At 35.8% G+C, this 25,682-nt stretch overlaps 1 protein-coding gene and 1 pseudogene across 3 annotated transcripts in view; one reads left to right on the top strand and one right to left on the bottom strand.

Annotated features, from left to right (window-relative positions):
- Positions 1–25,682, top strand: part of OSBPL8 (oxysterol binding protein like 8) — a 143,095-nt gene that overhangs the window by 5,640 nt on the left and 111,773 nt on the right. The window lies entirely within an intron of this gene.
- Positions 11,902–12,011, bottom strand: LOC119869437 (annotated as a pseudogene).

Below are 25,682 nucleotides of genomic sequence, written 5' to 3'. Positions count from 1 at the left end.
CCAGGCACCCCTCTTTTTTCCTGTTTTAAACCTCAGGCACTGAGAGATTAAGTGGTAGATAGTGGAGCCAGGATTTGGATTAAACCTAAGTCACAGGCACGCTAAGAAGCAGGTGTTGAGCCTACCGGAAGGATTTGAATTCGAAGTTTAACCTGAGCTTTGATTTAAGAGCCTGTCCTTTTAACTACCACATTATACTGCTTTGTGTAGTTTATTTGCATTTGCCCCTTGTGACAAGTCTTGATCTTCATGATCTTTCTGAGTCTGCTTCGACTGTATGATTTGATGAAAATATACTTTGTAATAAGATGCCTATTGCTGCAATTTTTTTTGAATTTCACATGTATTTAACTGACATCCTATTTTTTAAATCTTGAAAATATTTATAGAAAAGCAGAAAATTCTTTAGGCGTTCAATTGCCACTGTCTCATGAGGAAATTCCAGACTAAACTGGAAATATAAGAACATAATAGATATAGTATTTTAAGGTGACTTCTTAAAATTTTTAAAATCCATGCTTTCTAAGAGTAAGACAGAGTAGGTACAGAGTAGGGTGAGGGAATTCTGAAGATCAGCTCTGATTTACTTATATAATTTTGCCTGTTATTTCGACTATAATAACATTTAAAATCAGCAATCCAGAAGTAAAGAAAAATAGTGCTGTGCATCATAGTGGGGAATTTTAATAGTTCCTAGACTATGTTTTTGCAAGATACAGATGTTTTTTATAAAATGATCCCGAAAGTACTCTCTTACTACCTATTATTATAGAAATCTAAAGAAGCAGAATAGCACAGGCTCTGAAGCTAGACTGCCGAAGTTCACAGCCTGCACAGCCACGTATTAGCTTATTGCCCAGTACCTGGTCTGGTGCTGACATCAGATGCCTATAGGGGGGAGAAGATGGTGTATTGAGGCAGAGTGGGGCCCAGAGATGCATCCTGTGAGTTTCCTGTGGTTCTTATGTAGTATGAAAGAGATCTAGAGGATCTCACATAATCCTGGTGAAAGAAATAGATGTTAACAGAGTGGGAGCCGACAAGCTTGTTGTGAGACTACTGTTGTGAAGGGAGAGACCAGGCTGTAATGGTTGGGGAGAGGGTGGGTGTGGCGGATTCAGCTCAGTGCCCACCAAAATTTTATGTTCCCTCTTGGTGTAGTATGATGAAGGCTGGCAAGTGGTTGCTCAGCCAGGAGTGCCCTTCTGTCATTCTTTCCTCTATCCTTGTCATCCCTGCATGCATCGAAATGGGGCCATGTATGTGACCGATTTTCATGAGTGGACTGTGGATGGAAATGATGTGTTGTCACTTCTGGGTAGAGGGGACAGAAAAGCAGGTGTTCTTTCTCCAGCTTCTTTTTACAGTCCAAGGAACCTAGGGCACTTACAGGATGGAAGGAACTAGCGACTTTGAATTCCCATGTAGAAGAGAGCTACATACCAAAGAGGAGTACCCACAACAGGTTGCAACTTTAATGAGAAATTTTAATTGTGTAAAATTACTGTAAGCATGGGCTGCCTAGGAGAGGTAGTTGAGCGCCCCAGAATATGCGTACCAACAGGGGATGAGGTGGGGCCTGAAGGCAGATGGTTCAACCCCTGAGCCACCCAGACATCCCTGAGCAAAAGGCGTTCCTTTAAAGGGGGTTTTCTCCAACTTGGCACTATTGACATTTTGGGCTGTATAATTCTTTGCTATAAGTGACTGTACTCTGCATTGTGGAATGTACAGCAGCATCCTGGTCCTTTATCCATTAGATATCTGTAGTACTTTCTCTTAATTATGCAACCAAAAATGTCTCCAGACATTGTTAAATGTCCTCTTGGGGGGCGGGGGTGGGGTGGGGAAGGACTGCCCTTGATAGAGAACTACTGCCTTAAAAATTGAGTTAACCTGAAAGATATTATTTTAAGCTGGAGGACCGTTATTTTTATTTAAAAAATGGTTTCTCCTCTTAGAAGATGGGTGGAGTTTATGGAGGAGGTTTGTTCGTGAATATGCAACAAAGGAAGTTCTGTTGTTTTTGTGAAACACACTGCTTTCTATTGAACGTTGATCTATCCATCTATTTATCAATTTAGATGTTATTTGAATTTTCCATTCTTTTTCTTTCTTTCCTTTTCCTTCCAAACTTTTTGTTGCCTAAACACAGTACACCCTTTCCCCTGCCCCTATTCTTAACCCCGGCTGTCATGTCCACTAGTTCTCTCTAAATGATGAAAACCAATAATTGGTTTCAATATTATGACTATGTCAACATTAGTTATGCTGGGCGGGGTAGTATGCCCAGCTTGATGTCTGCAGATTCTTTTAAGCAGCCCTTGGGCCACCTGAAGAAACATGCCCTTAATAACATCGAGGTCTAGTGGATTTTATTTACTTAACTCAAAATCTAGCCATTGAATTAAAAAAAATTCGGCATGACTTCCTGTTTTCTTGGTATTTCTACTCGCCCTTTTACTTGTATTCTATGCCTTTATCATAGTTCCCCTTCCCCCCAACTCTTAAGCATAGTGCACTTTATGTTGTGTTCCTTATTTTTCTGGAGTCGCCTTTAGTTCTGTCTCAGTTTGGACTAGCTGCTTTTAAGTCTCCTCTGGGAACTCCGTTTGCTATACCCTTGAATTGAATCCATTCTACTATAGATCTTTTTCTAAATTTATTTGATCTTTTTTTCTGGAGTCTTAAAATAACTTCCTGAGAAAGGTATTTGAGAGGCAAACTTTCTGAATTATTGTCTGCACAAGTTGTCTTCATTCTGTTTGACTGATGGCTTGGCTGGGCACAGTTTTGTAGGTCTCAAAAAGTTTTCTTTTAGAACTCTGAAAGCATTGCTTGGTTGTCTTCTAGCCCACAGGGATGCTGATTAGAAGCCCTGTGGCATCTAATTCAGTTTTGTGTGTGTGTGTGTGTGTGTGTGTGTGTGTGTGTGTGTGTTTGAAGATAATCTGTTTTTCATTCTGTCTGAATAAAGGTTTTTATTTTTTGTTTTGGTTATTTGTTCTAGGCAGTCAGTTGGTTTTATTGTCTAAGTGAGATTCTTCTAACTCCGGGAAATTCTTATCCATTACGTCTTTGAGATCCTTCTCCCTTCACTTGGTCCATTTGTCCTTAAGTGGGCAGATATTTGAGTAGATGTTTTCTCTCTTGGATTGATCCTCTTTGTCTGATTTTACTTTTCATATTTTTTGATTCTCTTTGCTCTGTGTTCTGGGGATTTCCCCCCTCCACTTGTTTTGGTTGATTTTGGGGGGCAGGTAATCTATGAATTTTCTTGTTCTCTTTTTCTTTTCCTGTATCATTCATCTCTGTTCTAATACTGTCTTTAGTGTTAGAATACGTAAAATAGATTTTTAAAAGATATTATCTTGTGTTTCCTCAATTACCTTTTTTCCCACTCTGGTCACTTTCTGTGTTTGTTTTTGTAAGTATTATTTTTCAGGCTTAGTTTTCCTTACATGCCTGGTGTTTTCTGGTTGTCCGTTCATGTTTTAGAAGTTTCTGATCTGGGTCTCCCCCTCTCTCTCACCCTATTCCTTGGACTGTTGTCCCTACTAGTTTTTCCTTTGAATAGGAGCTGTACACAGCACTTAAGGGGCTAGCGTTAGGTAGTACAGGGCAGGGCCTATCTGTTAGCAAACATTGTTTTATTGTAAAAGGGAGAGGAGCTAGCTTCCAGCCTGTGGGCCCTCTAAATGCCAGAGGAAAAGAGTATTACTTTGCCCGCATCCGATTTTAGTCTTCTAGTCATTCATTTTTCTTAGGGAAAAGCAGAGTATGTTTTTGCCTGGGGGCAAATGTCACTTGTTTAGGTGCCCCTTGGAGATGGAGATAGGAGATGATGGGTAATGTAGTTCTTTATAAAGTCAAGTAGTATTTAGTTCTATTTTTGGCCCTACTCTTTTCACTCTTTGCTGTATCATTTAGTTTGCAGTCATGCCTCTTTGGGGTCCTGTCAGACATATGGATTCCCACCCTTTATCATCACTTAGAGGGTATAATAAATATGTAGTTTTTTCTGCTTGTTATATCAAGCCATATATGTGTGTGTGTGTGTGTGTGTATCGGTGTATATGTATATAAATAGGCACACACACTCTGCCCCTGCCTCCAGCTTTAAATTTATTTGTTCTTATGGTTTTCTTTCTTTTTGTGTGAATTGTTTTTATTTCAATGAGATAGTTGGAATAACTGTAAGGAAATTTTATATATAGTCTATCATTTTATGTTAGAGTCCTTTTTTAACTTCTTCTTAAACCTAAGATATATAGAGCTATTTAAATATTTTTTTAATTCATTTTTTGAGCTGTTTTTAAAATGTAGGCTGATTCATAGGAATTAGGACCATAATACTGTTAAAATACAGTGATGTTCCTAAAGTATTGATTTATATAGGTGTTTGTATCTTTATGCCAGTTAATCCTGAAACTTGTACTCTTTTTGAATTCTTGTTTCCTTTTTAGTTTTTCTGATTACTCTTCTGTTGTCATCTATCCCAGTTTGCACATGTCATTACGATTCTTTTGCCATTTCTACTTTGCTACTTGGAAACTGAGTAAGACCATTTAGAATTGTACATAAAATAGTGACTTTGCTCCAGAGAATGGCATATTAACTTTGTCATGTGGCTCTTGTAATATTTCAATTATTGAGATATCTTTACTTGTTTTATTTTTGGTTTAACTGTTTCTAGTTGGTGAGATACTATTCTTTTTTATTTCTCTGCTTTGTTACAGCTACTTTGGTTCAGCAGTTACTGATATTTTTCTCTTTTCCTCCTTTTCTACCTTACAATCTTTAAATCTTTGAATTGCCTAGCTGGTTCACCGAAGGCCTTAGTTTTCATCTCCTTTCATTTTATATTCATAAAAATTTCCCAGCATTCTTATACAATTTCTTTGACCTGTTTGTTTTCTTTGTTATTTCCCATTCTCCTTTCCTGAATCTTTAGGTACCACATTGATTAATTGTAAATTATTCTGGGCAGGTAAATTTATCTGTTTCTTTCCCCTCTCTTCTATGGTGATGCAGCATTTCCCCATTAATCTTGTTAGGTCTTCTCTCAAGAGACTTTGTAATTCTTCTTTAGCTCTGATTTTTACTGCTGGAATGTGTGTCTATGATTAGAGTTATAATCCTCCTGCAATCAGAAGTTTTTGCAATCCAGATTTAAGAAATGCTGACTACTTTGTAGTTGAAATCCTGTCAGAAGGGTTGTGGTTTGGAAGGCTTATTAAACCCCCCAGATTTGGCCTGATTATTTAAGATATTATAGGACCTATCTAGTAAATTCTTAATTGAAATTTAAAGTAGCTTAGAAAATAAATTGATTCTGGGATAGTTTCTTTATTTGCCTAATACAGAGGAAATCAATGTTACAAGTATTCCGTTAATGCAATAGGTATATATTTACTGATTAGTGAACTTTTCTTATTTTTTTTTTTATTTTTTTATTTTATTTTTTATTTTTTTTAGATTTTATTTATTTATTCATAGAGACACAGAGAGAGAGAGAGAGAGGCAGAGACACAGGCAGAGAGAGAAGCAGGCTCCATGCAGGGGCCCGATGTGGGACTCGATCCCGGGTCTCCAGGATCCCTGGGCTGCAGGCGGTGCTAAACCGCTGCGCCACTGGGGTTGCCCCGTGAACTTTTCTTATATTCTGTGAAACTCAAGGTTTGATTGTTTGGGAAATTATGGTTTTTATATCTTCATTTTCCCAAGAATTTAATTACCATGCCGTAGGAATTAAAAATAATAGTCATTATTGACAAAGAAAATAGAGGAAAAATAGAGATTCATTTGAAGGTTGATTACTTAACATATTGAGTATTTTAATGAGTAGAGTTTTGTTTTATTTCGTTATCTTTGGGGCTTCTTAATTCATGGTAGTCGTAATTAGCCTCTTCAAACTTAAAAGTTAAAATTAATCAGTAATACATTTTGCGACTCTAATTATGATTTTTAAAAAAGATTTTATTATATTTATTTATTCATGAGAGAGAGAGAGGCAGAGACAGGCAGAGGGAGAAGCAGGCTCCATGCAGGGAGCCCAATGTGGGACTCGATCCCGGGACTCCAGAATCACCACCTGAGCTGAAAGGTGGCGCTAAGCCGCTGAGCCACCCAGGCTGCCCGCAAATTATGATTTTAATTAAATTCAGAAAATATGTTTTTTTAGAATTCTCTTAAGAATTTTTTCATTGTCATATTAATAAGTTATCTCCATAGTTCCACATTTTTGGTAATCACTCTTGAAGTATTAAAAATTGTGTCATAGGTCCTTTTTCAATTGGCATGCAGAAGTGTAATTATGTGTCTTGGTTACGCACATGATAAATTAAAGAGGATGAATACTTTGATTGTGGTAATTTATACCCAGAATTCAAAACCCAGAAGCATCTACTCCAGAGTTAGGCACTCAGATACTCTTTTTTTTTTAATGTCCCATATTGAAAGCCATTCTTAGTTTGATTCAAAATATGAAGAAACTGCTCTTGGGATTGAGTAAGAAAGTCAATATAAAATTCTTTGAGATTGTCTTGAATTAATTTTAGAGCTTGCGTTTTAAGCTTTGATCCTTGAGAAAGAACTCTTAGCTTAAGTATGGGCGTTAATTTTACTTTTAGGAAAGTAGGTAACTCTTTTGGTTTGTTATAACTGTTTACTATCCTTAAAAAATGAGAAACACCATTTTTTTCCCCTAGTATCCTGATTTAAGACAAGGTTCATATTTTTCTTAGAAAAGAACCTTTCAAGGAAACTGAAAATTTATGTTTTAATAATCAAGTCATTTTAGCAGTAATTTGAAATACCTAACTTTAAGAGCAAAGACTTAAAATCCAAGAGAGACATTTAATATGTAGGACTAAATTATTAATGTGCGATTACCAGTATCATATTTGTAAGCACTGTTGTTTAAGTGGTCTTGGTTTATTACTGTCTCAGAAACCCTCTTTGAGACCCTCTGTCACAAGCTTGGGACATAACATTACAAACACCAAGTGATTTAGTAAACAGATGCACTGAGAGAATAAGAAACCTGCCAAAAGTATTGTCTTTCCTACTAAGTAGCTGTGTGACCTTGGCAAACCATTTAATCTCATGGGTCTTAGTAAAATGGAGAGCTTGGACCAGATAGCCTCTTAGGTTTTTTGAGGAGTCCTTGAAGAGTCAGGGGCTAGAATTCCAATCGGACAATATACTATATAATATAATCCCTAAAATAGCTCAGAAGATGGTATTATTCTCATTTTACCAATGACATTATTCGTGCTGTACAGATTCCATGTTCAAATAACTTAGTCATGTAGCTACTAAGGGACCAAGCAAGAAGTTGAACTGTGGCCTATCTCATTTTATATTCACATTCTATTTAGTAGACCATATTACCTCCACAAGCCATATTTTTATAGTAGACCACCAGATTTTTTTTTCCTAAAACTTGTTTTGTTTCTTAATCTTTAGTTTATAGTAAATGTGCTTATGTTTTACTGCATCTGTTATTCAGGAAAACCAGAAGTCATGGATCAAGCCTGTCCATGAATCATGCTCAAAGTAGAAACGGGACCAATTATTAAATTTACTAGAACTTACATGTTTAAGAAATGATTGATGTGTTCAAAGTTATCTTGAATTTATTTCAGCAATGACATTGTCTCACTGTTGCTCAAAAATACTTTTGGAACTAATATTTCTGTGTTTCCTCAGTTTGCTCAGTCTCATGGCTTTTTTTTAAGAGAGGGAGGGGGCAGAGGGAAGGAGAGAGAGAATTTCAAGCAGGCTCCATGCCCAACACAGAGCCTAGTGTGGGACTCGATCTCATAACCCCGAGATCATGACCGAAGTAGAAATTAAGAGTCGGATGCTTAACCAACCAAGCCACCCAGATGCTCCCTCATTTTTAAAATCTACATTCTATGGTGGCAGATGACATCTTTTGGAAATGAATTTGATCTATGGAAAAAGTGGGAAGTCATTCTGAGCCAAGTCTCATTAATTAGGGATCAAAATGAGGAATGCCATTTTTAGTTAAAAATAAGCAGACCAAAGGGTGATATCCTAATGTCACTTGCAAGGTAGTTAAGGAAATGATTAGAAAAAGGAAGTCCCAAAATTGTTTTGTGTGATGACAACTTAAAATAGCCTCTAAAAACAACTCTTCTGAATGGAGTTAAGCTTTATTTGGCTATAAATTCTATATTAAGGTTACATCATAATATATGTGTTCTGTTGGCCACTTAGATTAGTGGTATGCTGACTTAGCATGCACATCAGAGAAAAAGAGTTGATGAATAAATTACAGACAGCAGATACTTTCCATTTTAAAGGAGTTGAGAATCTATAGAACATTTGTTTCTAAAGTCATTTAGTTCTTGGTTACATTAATATTATGTAACTTGTGATTATCCACAACAGCTATCCCCATCCCACTTACATAGCAAAACTACTTTTGCTAAGCCTGGATGTACTCTTTGATGCAGGTTAATGTGTAAATTAATTTTCGTGCAAGAATTACCTTAGGCTGCCTTATACACTTATATATTAGTGGATAACATTTTGGTATCAGCACTTTATTAGTGCAGTTAATAATAATCTATATGTCTTGTTGCACAGGAACTTGTGATAGGAAGATTTCATTTTACCTTTTGAAGGTGTTATTTTTCTTTAGTTAAATTTCCAAATAGGGGAATGTAATGAAGCTTCCTCATTTGTAGGTATTAGAGGATAGTAAAAAAATGCTTCAATTTCCTTCTTAATAATACTTTTCCTTCTGTGGTTTCAAAATAATTTAATGTTATAAAACCATTAATTTAACATATTTGAGTGTGGGTCACTATGCAGGAGGCTAAAAATTCAGTGGGAACTAAATAGATATGTGACCTCTTTGAGCTTGTGTGTTTGAAGGTGGGGAATAGACAGTAGACTACCACTTGCACAATTCACTGTGTAATTATCATGTGGGGAGTGCTAAGAGCAAGAAATATAGGGCAATATGAGAATTTGCTGACCTAGTGGGGGAGGGGAGCCAAGGAAGGTGACTTGAGCTGAGGGAAAAAAGAATATTTCTGGCAGAACATTTTGTTTGAATATCCTGGAACAGCAAGGAACTTGGCTTTTGCTAGGAACTGAAAGAGTGGTGTGGCCAGAGTGTTTAAAAAAAAAAAAAAAAGAATGATAGCAGTGTGGGGCAGTAGACCAAGGTTGGGTCATATAAGGCTTAATAGATCATGTTAAAGATTTTGGTTTTTGTCTTAAAATCCCTTGGAAACCATTAGAATATTTTAAACAAAGGATTATGAAAAGATCAGGTACGTAATTATCACTCTGGATGCTGTGTGAAGAATGGTTTTGAGGTAGCCAGGGTAGATGCTGGAAGGCCCATTAGGTTGTGTTGAAATTAAGATATCTGTAATTTATCTTAAAGGAGAATCATGTAGGCCAGTGATTCTCAAAGTATGTGTCACCTGGGAACTAATTAGAAACACAGATTCTTAGGTTTCTGCTCAAACCTACTGAATCAAAAACTTTGGAGATGGGGCTCAGAAATCTGTTTTTGAGCAAGCCCTCCATATGGTTCTGATGCATCCTAAGAGTTTTTGAACTTCTGCAGATCATTAAACATGTGGATTTGAATGTAGGAGAGAGTTCTATGCTAGTAATATGGATAGGGGGTTACTGCATGAAAGTGGTAGTTGAAAGTAAGAGAGAAGAGGCTCCAATGGAATGAAACCCTGACACTTCAAAGTCCAGAGAGAGTGAAGGGAGCTAGTGAAAGAACCAAAACAGGATTGGTTTGAGGGACTATTAGAAGGTCAGGAGGGAGTTTTGAATAAGAGTGTGGCAAAGTAAGCATTAAACTTGTCAATAAATGATCTTTGTGTAATTGTAGTGGAATTACAAGGGTGGGCATCAGTGTCAACAGATTGAAAAAGAAGGAAATATAATTTACCTATTTAAGGCATCCCTTACTCTTTGGACAGATAGTTAATATTCCACAGTTATGGGAAATAAAATAACTTTGAGAGACACCATAAATAACCTTGAGGGATAGCATAATAGTCTGTGGAGAACTATAATAAAATATTATCATTTGGACTTACTGATTCTGAAATTCATAATTTACATGGAGTAATGAGCTGAAGCTTATCATTGCCTTTACCATCTTGTGAGGACTACAATTGTTAGTTAAACTTTGTGTGGGGGGCTTGGGGGAGATGTATTAGCCCACCAAGAATGATGTTTTTTAACATGATTAAAACCGCTTTTGCAGTGTGCATTTATATAAAAATATTTTTTTGATGACAAATACTCTTACTCATTACAAATGCATCAATTCACTTTTTATTACTACTGTGAATCTAAAGGAAACTGTCTTTAAATGAATTTTATAATTCAGCCTTTCACTTAAGCTATCTTAAGTTGTTGGAATTATTCTAACATATTAATGTTATGCCATTCTTAAGGAAGACCACATTTAATGTGAAGACAAATTAAGATAATTTGAAGGTGAACCTCAGTTGCATGAGTAATATCTTTGGAGTGTGCGTGTATGTGTGCGTGCATTTAAATTATTGCATTTCTAACACAGAAATGGGGTGGAGGAGAGGCAGGGAGAGAGGGAGATTAAGACTTAAACCATTTTAAGATGCATTTTGTTTTCAGGGTAAATTTATGTGTCTAACTTTTTTTTTTTTTTTTTAATTTTAAGTAGGCTCCATTCCCAAACCAACTCACAACCCCAAGATCAGGAGTTGCATGCTGTACTGACTGAGCCAGCCAAGTGCCCTACATTTTTCTTATAAGACAAAATTAGGTGATTGCATCAACACGTGTCAACTATAAAATTCAGCAGCTACAGAAACTCATAGTTTCTACCGCTACTAGTCCTGACTTTATATGTCTAAGATAGCCCACTAAATTAGCAGTTTTTTTTTTTTTAAGATTTTATTTATTTATTCATGAGAGAGAGAGAGAGAGAGAGGCAGAGACCCAGGCAGAGGGAGAAGCAGGCTCCATGCAGGGAGCGAGCCCGACGTGGACTGGATCCCAGGTCTCCAGGATCACACCCTGGGCTGAAGGTGGCGCTAAACCGCTGAGCCACCCGGGCTGCCCTAGCAGTTTGGTATTATTCGTCTACACAGTATCATTTCTCCCTACTTCCTATGCCTTGTATGGGTACTTGTATGTATAATTCTTAACAAAACAAAACAAAACAACCCACTAGTAGTATAATATACTGTTTTGCAGTCTTTTCACCAACCAGTACATCCTAAATCTAAACGGCTATATCCTAATAATTCCTTCCTTTTACTTTATATTTTGTTCTTAGAATGTTTGACTGGTACTTAAGGGACTTGGGTTCTGGTTTCTTTTGGCTTCATGATATTGGACAAGTCACTTAAGCCCTTCTGTTTTTAGTTTCTTCATCTGTAAAATTTAGAGATGGTGAGTGGTTGACTTGAAGGTTTGTAATAGGTCTAAAATTTGTTTAGGAATGCTAAGATTTCAAAGGGTAGACATTTCCTTAAATTTTAAATGAAAAGTGATTATTTTAACCCACCTGTGACCACTGCATGGGAGAAGTTCTTGCCAATTAAAAAATACAGTAGTTCAGGGAGGAAGCATGTTAGAAACAAGATTCAAAAAAATGGTATCCCATTATTTACTAGTGTACTCACTTAGTAGGTGTACCTGGTGCTTTTAGAGTAGTACAGACCAAAGCAAAACAGAAACAAAAGTCTTTCTCAGAACTGATTAAGTTTTTGCACTAAAAATTTATACCATTTTTTGGGGGGATGTAGGTTATAGGTGGGTCTATGGTTGTACCCACTAAGTACTAGTGTCAGATTAAGACAAATGGAACTCATAGCCTGCTCAGTATTCTTTTTTTCTGCATATCAGATGGGTAATGTGCCAAGGTGGTAACAAAGTTTGAGGGAGGCACATGTCACACAACAGTATGAACACCCAATCATCATGCTTACTGTTCAGCATTCTTTAAGGAATTTGTCATCTTCTCGCAAAAGTGTCTTATAAAAGCCAGAGTGTTGGGAATAGGAGTCATTGGTATAAGGCTAGGAGCTGTGTTGTTTTCAGGAAACACTTGAGAAAGCAAAGCAGTCTTAGTGTAAGAAATCTTTTCTTTTTAAGATTTATTTATTTATTTATTTATTTTTAAAGGTGGGTGCAGAGGGGCAGAAGGAGAGAATCTCCAGCAGATTCCTTGCTGAGCTTGGAGCCTGACATGGGGCTCTATTCCATGACCCAATCGGAAACCACCAGCTGGATGCTCACCATCCAACTGGGTTGGATGCCACCCCAGGGCCCCTTAGTTTAAAGAATATTTGACTGTGGGACGCCTGGGTGGCTCAGTAGTTGGGTGTCTGCTTCGGCTCAGGGCGTAATCCCAGGATCTGGGATCGAGTCCCACATGGGGCTCCTTGCGAGGAGCCTGCTTCTCCCTTTGCTTGTGTCTCTGCCTCTTTCTCTCTGCGTCCCTCATGAATAAATAAATCTTTAAAAATTTTTTTTGAGTGAATGTGTTCAGTTCTTAAATTAGCATTCTTGTGTTATTATTATGTTGATTAAAAGGTAGTTTTTGTAGTTTTTGTTTCTCTGCTTTTAGTGTCTTAGGTTGCTGATTTCATTTCCTTTTAATTTTAACCTGTTTTTAGTTGCTTATTTTTTGTCCATAGTGTGTTTGTCCATTAATATTTTGTGTACTTCATCTTTAGCTTTTATTTTTCTAGTATTTTCTTGTCACTTTTATACATTTTAAATTTCTCTGCCCTTCTGATATTTTGCTTAAATTCTTTTTTAAAATTTAAGGTTTTTTCCCTCAAATAGGATTTTAGTAAGGCAAACCGCAAAATGGTATAAATAAGAATCATTAAGAAAACTAGTGACTCCAACAATGGCTTGCCCAGGAAGAGCTTTAATTTAAATTTACTTTTTTGTGCATGTATTCTTTTTTTCTATATAGCTCACTGTTGGGTGGCATGTTTCTAAGATCGGTAACCAAAAAGATACTTTATACCCTCAGCAGGAGATTCAGGCCACTTTTTACCCCCTTCCACTTACCTAATGGTAGGTCTTAGGGCTTTTTATAAGAGACTTTTGTATCCTTTTAAATTTTGGACTTTTTCCTCAATGTTTAATCTCAGTAATCCAGATGCACCATGGGCAAATTTCCCACCACTACATAAAATACATTTATTTACAGTGATAAAGCCTTTGAAGTATACTTATTAAAGGGTCCGTTGTCTTGTTGTCAGATCTTTTTAGTCATTTTGAAGGTGCTTGACTTAAAAAGTTTCACAATCCTCATTTTATCAAGAATGATTTTTAGCAGTATCGGCCTCCTAAAATCTTTCAACAAAAACCAGAAACACAGTGGCAGGTCTTAACTAATATTTTATTGCTAATCATACTGTTAAAAACATTTTTCCCCTAATTTATGTTTCTTAAAATAATTTTCTTTTTTTAGTGTGTATATATATATATATATATATACACACACACACACACATATATATATAGGAAATGCTTTGAAAAGTATTTTACAGTATAAAATCAAATCAAAGGAAATTTAAAGGGAAAATCATGATTCTGAATGACATAACACATTAATAATTTTTTATGCATTCATAATTATTTCAGGTATTACATTTTTGTATATCACGTAGACCCAAGAAAGCAAAGGTAGATTCTTTAGTCTCTACATGTTCTACTCTGAGCCAAGGCATCTAATTGGATATGGGCTTTGGTGTAAACGGAGCAGATGAAACCTTGTGTTAGCTGACTGTCCCTACTTTACGTCCTTCCTCAACAAGAGACGAGTTAATTTAATACTGTAGTTTGGTGGTTCTCACCATAGCTATATTGCTGCTAATCTGTTTAAAAGTCAGTATTATTGCCCTTTAATATTTCTTCTTTCATTGTGCATCTCATTCTGTTTCTGTATTTCTGTACATTTCTGTCATTCTGGGAACTAAATTAGCAATCTTGACTGTCTCTTCCCAGAATTAAAACATTGAAATGACACTTAACTGTTTTATGTATAAAATGTAGAAAGGAGTTACTTTGCTGAACATGTAAAATCTTACTTAATAAGGATTTAAGTTAGTTTGAATACTAATCCTACATTCTTTTATTAAACACATTTAAATGCATACATGTAATGACACTTCAAAGTTATAAATGCTCAAGAATCCTGATCTTGGTCACTTCAGGTGTCTTGAAATGGAACTCTGGTATTCTTACATTAAGTAGCATGCCATGAGATCATTTTTGTTGTAGCTGATTAGTACTTTTGAGGAGATATTTTATATCTTGTTTTTCAAAGTGATCACTTACCGATTTTAGATTCTGGAAAGTGGAGCTTTCATAATTTTAGGAGTACAATGACAGCTGCACAGCAAGTCCATATGTTGCTTTGCTATAATTATATTTTAATAATTATTTTTTCTTTAGAGAAGGAACTATGGCTAACCTCCAAGAGACTGAAGGTGATGAGTGTAATCATTCATATTTTTTCAACAGAAAGACAGAACTTTTTCTTTTTTCTTATTTTAAATAGTCAAATTTATTTTTCTTGTAAAATTGAGTTTATTTGTGTTGTGTCATAGCATCAACTGATGAAGTTACTATTCTGGATCCTACTGTAAAATTGAAATGAATATTTATGTCGGATGGGAAGGTTACCCTGCTTTTTTTTTTTTTTTTTCTATTCCCGTATATGGACTTGCTGCCACAGGCATGCTAATTTTTCCATCTCCTGCATGCAACTTGCTCCTTGCCGCCTCCGTTCTTCTACAGATTACCATTCCCTCCACCAGCAATGTCCTCCTTCCTTTTCTCCTTTTAAAATTAGCATCTAAAATTATTTCCTCTAAAAGTTCATTGATGGTTTACTCCATGTACCTTACTTATTTTCTTGATTTTACCGTAACACTTAACATGGATAGATACAGAGTCAACCAATCTGAGTTGTTTCTGTGATGTGTACCAGGTATAGTGTTAACTATCCCATTTAATTTTTGCATCTATCCTAGGAGTTATGTGCATTCACAGATTAAATTAAATAATTTCCGTTACATTCCTAGTTTTAGCTGTGCTAGAATTTGAACTTTTCCTATCAATTAAAAAAATTTCTTTTTTACATCATTCTGCTAATCTATTTCTGTAGTCTTTCCTTTCTTGTCCTCTATCACTTAACCTACCAACAGCATGTTAAGAAAAAAACAAACCAAACACTATTTTGATACAATTTGCATGGAATAAAATGCACCCATTTTATGTATATAATTTGATGCATTTAAAAGAATTTTTTTAAATTTTATTTATTTATTCATGAGAGACATAGAGACTGAGAGAGAGGCAGAGACACAGGCAGAGGGAGAAGCAGGCTCCATGCAGGAAGCCCGACATGGGACTCGATCCCAGGTCTCCAGGATCACGCCCTGGGCTGAAGGCGGCGCTACACCGCTGAGCCACCCAAACTGCCCAATAATTTGATGCATTTTGACCCATGTAACTATTACTATGATCAAGATATAGAACATTTTTATCAGTGCCCAAAACCCCTTGTGCTCTCTTCCCACTTAATATTTTCCCTTCTCCACTCTCCCACTGTCTTAGCTCTTCTTCAGGCAACAGCTAATCTGAGCTCTATCTGCTACACATTGTTTTTTGTCTGTTCTAGAATTTCATATAAATGAAATCATAGAATATGTACTCTGTGTGGCTTTTGCACAGCCTGTTTTTGAGACTGTTCCTTTTTATTGCTGGATAGTATTGCATTTTATGTATGTATTAAATGTAGTACAATTTGTTTATTCTATTCATTCACCTGTTGGTAGATATCTGACTTGGCTATTACAAATAACATTGCCATGAAAAATGCATATGCAAGTCTTCATGTGGACATATTTCCATTTCCCTGGAAGTGGGAAATACCTAGGAATGGTTCTAATGTTATCCATTTCCAGCAACATTATGTGAGAGTTCCAGTTGCTTCTCTTCCTTGTCAACAGTTTAAAAAATTTTAGCGTTTTCTAGTGGTTGTGTAGTAATATCTCACTGTGGTTTTTCATTTGCATTTTACTGATGACCAGTGGTATATTAAGCATCTTTTCATGGATTCATTGGTCATTTGTATTATAATTTTTTTTGTAAATTGTTTAAATCTTTTGTCTGTTTAAAAACTTTTGCTTTTTCTTATTATTGACTTTTAAGAGTTCTTCATATATTCTGGATCCTAGTTCTTTGTCAAATGTATGTATTATGTGTGTTTTCTTCTAGTCTGTGGCTTACCTTTTTAATTTGAAGAGAACCTTTTAATTTTTATTGATTCTAGCATGCCAGATTTTTCTTTTATGGCTTGTGTTTTTTAGTCTCCTAAGAAATTTTGCCTACTCCAAATTTGTGAAGATTTTCTCTCCTATTTTATTCTGTAAATTTTATATTGAAATATTTATGTTGGCTTTTCTATTCTGTGATTCATTTTGTTAATTTTTGTGTTTAGTATAAGAGTCAGGGTTTTTTTTTTTTCTTTTAATGAAGTTTTTATTTAAAATATTTTGCTTTTTACTGTGTTTTCTTGGCACTTCTGTTGCAAATTAATTGACCATGGATGTGAGGTCCATTTCACGACTTTCTGTTTTGTTCCACTGGTATATTATGGTATGTCAATATCATGCCCCTTTGTTTTATTTTTATAGTAAGTTTTGGAGGTAGTATAAATTTCCTAACCCAAAATCATTTTGAAAATATAAAAAAAGTCTCTTGCCCTCACTGCTTGTGTTTGTGTACATGGTGATTTTTGTTTTCATTTACTTGTTTTGTTTATGTTTTGTTGGTATGTTATGCTAGTTAATGTTTTCAAAATGTTACCACCAACAGGGCTTTGTGCTTATTTTCCAGGGAAGATATTGTTTGTTTTAAGGAGGATCCTAAGTGCTTTCAGCTGGCCAGAAGGAACTGGACAGCAGCTGATGTTCTTCTTCCTTTTCCTCAGAATCATTGGTAGTGAGCAACACTGAGTGTTAGTGGTCCATCTATGTGATTTTGAGGAAGGTCAGTAAATATAAAGTCTACAGTAGCAAAAGTGTGTGTCAGAAGCCAAGTGTTTATTTGTTTTAGATTTTATTTATTTATTCATGAGAGAGAGAGGGGGGCAGAGACGCAGGTAGAGGGAGAAGCAGGCTCCCCGCAGGGAGCCCGATGAGGTTGCAGGGGGACTGATCCCCAGATCTGGGATCATGCCCTGAGCTGAAGGCAGCCACTCAATCCCTGAGTCACTCAGTCCGAAGCCAAGTGTTTAAATACCAAATATGAAATTGGTTGGGAAAGGAAATTGTAACCCTTTCCAGTTACTTTAAAATCATGAGTTTTTCCCCCCTTCTCCTGTCTCTCTCTAACAAAATAGCTTTGCCTAAAGCAGTCTTTTGCATGAATATTTGAGAAACACTAATGGCAGTTGCCAAAACTAAAGGATGTCTAAGTGGGAACATGTTGAATTGAAGAAAAATGTTAGATACAGATTGCATTTAATTTAGCTTAACTACATGTAAATGGAAGTAAAAAAATGAATACTATTTGTGGTTTCAAAATAGTGCCCAGATGCTTTCATTTTTTTTTAAACTGCTTTACTTTAGAATAAAAATAATAGGAGAAAAAATAAATGTAACATTCAATTATGTATCGATTTTTGTCATTATTTTGTTTCATTTGTCTCTCTCCCTCACTTTTTTTTTTTTTTTTTTTTTTTTGGTCCTTGGGGATTTTATCTTGCTTATTATGTATCCTTTTTTCTTTACTTCTCACATATTGAGAGGTGTTGATGAGCCTTGATTTTGCATTTTAATTAACTTGTTCTTGTGAATTATATAGGTCCTAGGCTATGGTAGAAATATGTGTGTATTTTTTCTTCCTATGGAAATCACTTTTATCCTTTGAAAGATATGTCTAAGCTTTGCTCTTGACACAGCTTAGAATTTTAGAAACCAGATAGATAATGAGATAGAAGTGGAGTTACAGCTTCCCCCTTTCATTGTTGAGTTGGGTTGATTATGGTCGAGGGCCTTAGGAAGATTGGTCATACACTTTGTTTCCACTCCGGTTATTTACTTCTGAAAGACTGAAAGACTGCGTAGATTATAAGATCAGTCAGACAAATGGAACTGTCCGTCAGCTGCTCAAATAGATATTTTTAGATATGTTTCTCCTCTTAATACTAATCATACAGTTGACCACAAATCCTTCATTTGATAGGGGATGAGAAAATAAGAAGCAAGAGCTCCAGAGGAAGCATTTTGCGTTGTAAGACTGAACTGAAATTGAGGTAGAGATCACATTTTTGATTAAACATGGTTTTTTCTCCTTATCATTCTGATCAAAACCTGATCTTGATGATGTTTATATGACAGACCTTATTAATGGAATTAAAACACATAGGCAGAAACACATAGGTGGATATTATACTACTGTTACTTTTTTTTTTTTTTTTTGATAGCGTGTATGGTGTTTTATGTTTCAGGTGTGACATTCTTATCACTTGTTGATTCATTTGAAGTTGACTTTGTTATTCAAGGGTTGCTTATTTTAGTTGTACATGGCTGAAGTACGTCCATTTAGGGTCCTTTGGTTCAAGCAGTAGGAGGCTTTGGCTAACTTAAATAATATACCAGAATGATAAGCTCATCTTCTTGAAATAAAAGTTGAAAAACCGAGTTTTAGAAAGAACAGACACTTTTAAGCGGCTCCAGGGATCTAGAGAGCAGGAAGCAATGGATAGTCTTTGTGGAGCCTTCCTTAAGCTAGATAGTTATCTAATTGTTTTTCCATTCATGTGATCACCCTGCTCATGATTCACATATCTCAAAGAGTCAGATCGGGACTGATTGACTTGGTTTGGGTTATTGCTTATTCTTTGCTAGGAGATAGCATGGTACCAAGCAAGATTGTATATGTTGGTGGAGGGTTGCTTTTTTCAAGGGAAGATCAGGGTACATGTTATTACAGGAAGGGGAAGTAAATGTGTACAAGTTAAAAAAATCCATCAGACTGCTATAGTTTCTAGGGTGACATAATATTTAATCTTATAATGCAGTATTAACATTTCTTGGCTGAACCCAAACCTTTCAGCCTTTATAGATTTGCCATGATCAATTATTAGATGCCCGTGAAGACTGCTTTGTTTTATACTTGTTTTTCCTCTACCTTTTGTTTATACCCTTAAGTGACTGAATGATTTAAACCATGTAGCTTAATTACTTGTGAAGAAGGTTTTTCTTTGATTCCATTATTCATTTAGTGAATTATTTTTTCAGTGCTTGCAATATGCCAGGTACTGTGCAAGAAACTGAGGTTTCAAAAATAAGCAAACAATGCCTTTTCCCTCCAGCCTTAAGAAATAAATGACATACTACATTGTGTAAGTTTAAGGTATACAATGTGATGATTTGATACATGTATATGCTGCAGAATGTTTACTACAATTATGTGTTAAAGGCATCCTTAATCTCACATAATTGCCATTTTGTTGTGTTGTTGTGATAAGAACATTGAAGCTCTGCTGTCATAGCAGCTTTCACATACACAATATGGGAAAGCCGTCAAGTTCCATCCATGTTGCAAATATCAGGATTTCTTTTTTTTAATGGCTGAATAATTTTATTTTATAAATATATTTTTTTCTACACACACATACCACACACACTACAGATACCACATTTTCTAGTCATCTGTTGATGTACATTTAGATTGTTTCCATGTCTTGGCTATTGTGAATAATGCTGTGTGAACATGGGAGCAATGCTACAGTGAACATGGGATATCTCTTCCAAGATAATGATTTTGTTTCCTTCAGGTAAATACCCAGTAATGGAATTGCTGGATCATCTGGTAGTCCTATTTTTTAACTTTCTGAGGAATCTCCATACTGTTTTCAATAGTGGCCGTAATAGTTTATATTCCTGGCAGCAGTGTACAAGGGTTCCCATTTTTTTTTTTAATTTTTTTATTTATTTATGATAGGCATGCAGTGAGAGAGAGAGAGAGGCAGAGACACAGGCAGAGGGAGAAGCAGGCTCCATGCACCGGGAGCCCGATCCCGGGTCTCCAGGATCGCGCCCTGGGCCAAAGGCAGGCGCTAAACCGCTGCGCCACCCAGGGATCCCAAGGGTTCCCATTTCTGCATATCTTCACCAACATTTGATATCTCTCTCTCTCTCTTTTTTAAATAATAGCCATTCTAACAGGTGTGAGATGATGTATCATTGTGGTTTCCATTTCCTCTGTGATTAGTGATGTTGAACACCTTTTAATGTAGTTGTTGGTCATTTGTATGTCTTTTTAGAAAAACGTCTATTCAAGTGCTCCACCCATCTTTAAATCACTTTTTTTTTTTTTTTTGCTATCAAGTTGTATGAGTTCCTTATATATTTTGGCTATTAATCCTTTATCAGACAGCTGATTCACAATACTTTCTCTCATTTTGTAGATTGTCCTTCATATTGTTTCTTTTGTTATGCAGAAGCTTTTTAGTTTCATTTAGTCCAACTTGTTTATTTTTGCTTTTGTTGCTTGTGTTTTTGATACATATCCAAAAATAATACCAAGACTAATGTTGGGGAGCTTTTCCCTTTTGTTTTCTTCTAGGAGTTATTTGGTTTCAGGTGTTAAATGTTTAAGTCCTTTATCCATTAAGTTGAGTGTCTGGTGTACGATAGGGATCCAGTTTCATTCTTTTTTTTCTTTTTAAATATGTATTTATTTATTCATGATAGACAGAGAGAGAGAGGCAGAGACACAGGCAGAGGCAGAAGCAGGCTCCATGCCGGGAGCCGGACGCGGGACTCGATCCCAGGACTCCAGGATCGCGCCCCAGGCCAAAGGGAGGCGCCAAACCGCCGAGCCACCCAGGGATCCCCTCATTCTTTTGACTCCAGTTTTCCCTTCATCATTTACTGAAAGAACTATTCTTTCCCCACTGAGTATTTTTGGCTCTCTTGTCCAATGTTAGTTGACCATATACGTGTGAATTTATTGCTGAGTTCTCTGTTCTGTTCCATTGGTCTGTACCCATTTTTATGCCAGGACCATATTGTTTTGATTACTGTTGCTTTGTAATATAATTTGAAAAGAGGAATTTGGTACCTCCAAACTTTGATCTTCCCTCTGAAGATTGTTTTGACTATTTGGGGTCTTTTGTATTTCCATATAAATTTTGGGATTGTTTTTCTATTTTTGTGAAATGTGCCTTTGAAATAATGGTAGGGATTGCATTGAATCAATGATGATTTTGGATAGTATGGACATATACAACATTGTCTTCTGATCCTTGAACATGAAATGTCTACCTTTTTTGTGTCTTGTTTGATTTCTTTCTTTGGCGTCTTATAGTGTTCAGTATTTAGAGCTTTCACTTCCTTGGTTTATTCCTAAATGGGGTGCGTGGCTGGCTCAGTCAGTAGAGCATATATGACTCTTAACTTTGGGGTCATGAATTCATGCACCACTTTTGACATAGAGCTCACTTGAAAAAAATAAAGCCAATTCTTTAAAAAAAAAAATTATTCTTAAGCATTTGTTCTTTTTGATGCTATTGTAAATGGGATTGCTTTCTTCGTTTCTTTTTCAGATAGTTTATTGAACTATAGAAATCCAGCTGATTTTTGTAGATTGACTTTTCTATCCTGCAATTTTACTGACTTTGTTTATTAAACACTATAGAGTGTTTAGGATTTTCTGTATACAGGATTATGTTATCAGCCGACAAAGACACTTTTTATTTTCCAATTTGGATGCCTTTTATTTCTTTTTCTTGCTCTAGCTGGGACTTCCAATACTATGTCGAATAGAAGTCGTGAGAATGAATACCCTTGTCTTTTTTCTGATCTTGTAAGGAAAGCTTTCAGTCTTTCACTACCGAATATGTTAGCTCTTGGTTTTTCGTATGTGACCTTTATGTTGCGATGTGTACCTTTTATAACCAATTTGTTGAGCTTTTATTTTTTTTCAAGTAATTATGAAAGGATATTCAATTTTGCTAAATGCTTTTTCTGTTGCTATTGAGATGATGATTTTTGTCCTTCATTTTAGTAATGCAACATTTCACATTTATTGTTTTGCATATCCTTGAATACTAGGGAAAAATCCTATTTGATGATTGTGTATGATCTGCTTAATGTACTATTGAATTCTGTTTACTTTGTTGAGGATTAGTTTGTTGAGGATTTTTGTGTTTATAGTCATCAGGATATTAGCGTGTTTTCTTGTAGTATCTTTATCTTTGGTATCAGGATAATTCTAACCACATTAAATGAGTTTGGAAGTGTTCCCTTCTCTTCAGTTTTTTGGAAGAGTTTGAGAAGAATTGGTGTTAATTCTTTAAAAATTGGGTAGAATTTACCCATATAGGCATCTGGTCCTAAGCTTTCCTTTATTGGGGGTGTTTGATTATTGATTCATTCTCCTTGTTATTTGGTCTGCTCAGATTTTTTTATTTCTTTATGATTTGGACTTGGTAGATTGTATGCTTCTAGGAATTGGTCCATTTCTTAAAGGTTGTTCGATTTGTTGATGTATAATTGTTCCTCATAGTCTCTTATGATTTCATCTCTGATCTTTAGCTTCTTCCTTCTGCTAACTTTGGGCTTAGTTCTTGTTTTTTTTTCATTCTTTGAAGGTAAAGTTAGGTTATTTGAGATCTTTCCTTTTTCTTAATTTAAGCATTTATCTCTATAAACTTCTTTTTTGCTGCATCCCATACATTTTGGTATGTTGTATTTACATTTTCATTTATTTCAAGATATTTCTTTGTTTCTCTATTCCTCTTTGACTCTTTGGTTGTTCAGCAATGTGTTGTTTATTCCACATATTTGTGAATTTTCCACTTTTCTTATTATTGATTTCAGTTTCATACTTTTGTGATTAGAAGAGATAGTACCATGATTTCAGTTCTTTAAAATTTGCTAAGACTTGTTTTGTAACCGAACATATAATTTATCCTGGAGAATATACCATGTGCACTTGAGGAAAATGTGAATCCTATTGCTGTTGGGTGGAATGTTCTGTATATGTCTGTTAGGTCCATTTCTTCTGTAGTGTTTCCTTATTGATTTTTTTTTTCTTGGTGATTTATCCATAGTGGGGTTTTGAGGTCCCTTCCTATTGTTGTATTGATAGTGGGGTTTTGAGGTCCCTTCCTATTGTTGTATTGCTCCTTGTTATCTCTTCAGATCTGTTGGTATTTGCTTAATACATTTAGTTTCTTCAGTGGTGGGTGCATATATATTTATAATTGTTATATCCTCATGATGACCCCTTTTTATTATATAATGACCTTTTTTTGTCTCTTGTTACCATTTTTTACTTCAAGTCTATTCTGTCTGGTATGACTATAGCTACCCCTGCTCTCTTTTTGTTTCCATTTGCGTGAAATGTTTTTCCATCCCTTCTCCTTGAGCTTATGTGTTTCCTTGAAGCTGAAATGAGTCTCTTGTAGCAGCATTTAGTTGGGTCATTTTTTATTTTTTTTTATTTTTTTATTTTTATTTTTTAAATTTTTATTTATTTATGATAGAGAGAGAGAGAGAGAGAGAGAGGCAGAGACACAGGCAGAGGGAGAAGCAGGCTCCATGCACTGGGAGCCCGACGTGGGATTCGATCCCGGGTCTCCAGGATCGCGCCCTGGGCCAAAGGCAGGCGCCAAACCGCTGCGCCACCCAGGGATCCCCATTTTTTTTTTTTTTTTAAATCTATTCAGCCATTCTATGCTTTTTCATTGGAGTGTTTGATCTATTTATATTTAAAGTAATTAATGATAGGTAAGGACTTACTATTGTTGTCTTACTGTTTTCTGTCTGTTTTATGGTTTTTTTGCTCCTTTCTTCATCTCTTGTTTTCTTTCTTTTTGAATTGATGATTTTCTGTAGTGGTACACTTTGATTACCTTCTCTTTATTTTGTGTATACTTTAAGTTTTTGATTTTGGTTCCCCTGTTTTTGGTTATTTTGAAATGTCTTATGGATATAACAGTCTATTTTAAGCTGATCACAACTTAACTTTGGTCTCATAAAAGCCAAACAAACAAACTGCTCTTTCATTCCTCTCCTTCACACTTTGTGTCTTTGATGTCACAATTTACATCTTTTTATATTGTATATCAACTTACAAATTATTATAGCTTTGTTTATGTCTTTCAACCTTTCTACTAGAGTTAACACACCACTATATTCCAGTATTAGAGTATTCTGGATTAGACTGTTTACTTGCCTTTACCAATGTGCTATTTGTTTTCGTAAGTTTTCATGTTACTAGTTAGTGTCCTTTAGCTTCAGCTTTAAGAACTCCTTTGAGCATTTCTTGTAAGGCAAGTCTAGTGCTGAAGAACTTCCTCAGCCTTTGTTTGGGAAGGTCTTCATCTTGCTTTCATTTCTGAAGGACAACCGTGCTGGGTAAAACATTCTTGGTTGGCAATTTCTTTCCTTTTAAATATATCACACTGTTCTCTTCTGACCTGCAAGATCTCTGCAGATAAATCCACTGATAAACATGGGGGTTCCCTTATATGTAAGAATTTGTCTTCTCTTGCTCTTTTAAAATTCTCTTTGATTTTAAGCCATTTTTATTAGAATGTGTTTTGGAAAATTGGATTGAAAATGTGGGTGATCTATTAGCTTCATGAACTCTGATGTCCAGATACATCTATCTCCCAAGTTTGAGAAGTTCTCAGCACTATTTCTGTAAATGAACTTTCTACTCTATTCTCTCCTATTTCTCTTTTGTGGACTCCGATAATGTATACCTTGCTTTTCTTAGTGTTGTCTTACAAGACCCATAGATTTCTGCATGCCTTTTTATTTATTTATTTTTCTGACTGGTTAATTTCAAAAGATTTGTTTTCAAGCTCACTGATTATTTCTTTTCCTTGTTGAATTTTTCAGATTACTTATCGTATTCTTCAGTTCCAAAATTTGTTCTTTTGTTTTCTGTCTCTTTGCTGAACTTTTCATCTTCTTGTATTATTTTTCTGGTATTGTTAAATTGTTTTCCTGTGTTCTTTTGTAGCTGTTTGAGCATCTTCAGAATGATTACTTTGAATACTTTTTTTGGCAATTTCTGGATCTCCATTTCTTTAGGGTTAGTTATTTTGGAGGTTTACTATATTCCTTTGAGCTATGTTTTCTTGATATTTTGTGAGCCTTGTAGCTTTGTGTCTGTGCATTTGAAGAATCAGTCACCCCTTTTGACTATTGACTGATTTCAGTAAGGGAAGACATTCATCTACAGGTGGGGCATGCTAGAGTATGTTGTATCCCTGAGTCTAGTGGTACAGGGTACCAATGAAGGGGCATGTGGCAGCACTGGGTCCTCAGTGGCTATTGTGGCTCATTGGTTAAAGCCATTGAGGTCCACAGCTTCAACAAATGTGTATTTTTTTGTCTAGCATTGTGGAGGATCTGCAGCATCTTTGAGGACTGTTGAGGTCTTCAGCACCTCCAGGTTCAGGAGTTAGGGTCCAGGGCAAGCAGTGGTAGTGGCTGGAACTTGTGATGTTCACATACTCCACTGCAAAGACCAGTTACAGGTGCAGCTACTGGCACGTGTGGTTGCAAACACACATGTAATGGTGGGGCTGAGGGCATGTAGACAGCTGCAGGGCCTTGGCT

Source organism: Canis lupus, chromosome 15 (assembly GCF_011100685.1).
Source record: "Canis lupus familiaris isolate Mischka breed German Shepherd chromosome 15, alternate assembly UU_Cfam_GSD_1.0, whole genome shotgun sequence".
Classification (NCBI taxonomy): domain Eukaryota; kingdom Metazoa; phylum Chordata; class Mammalia; order Carnivora; family Canidae; genus Canis; species Canis lupus.
The sequence above is the reverse complement of the archived record's forward strand: the minus strand, read 5'-3'. Positions and strand labels throughout refer to the sequence as shown.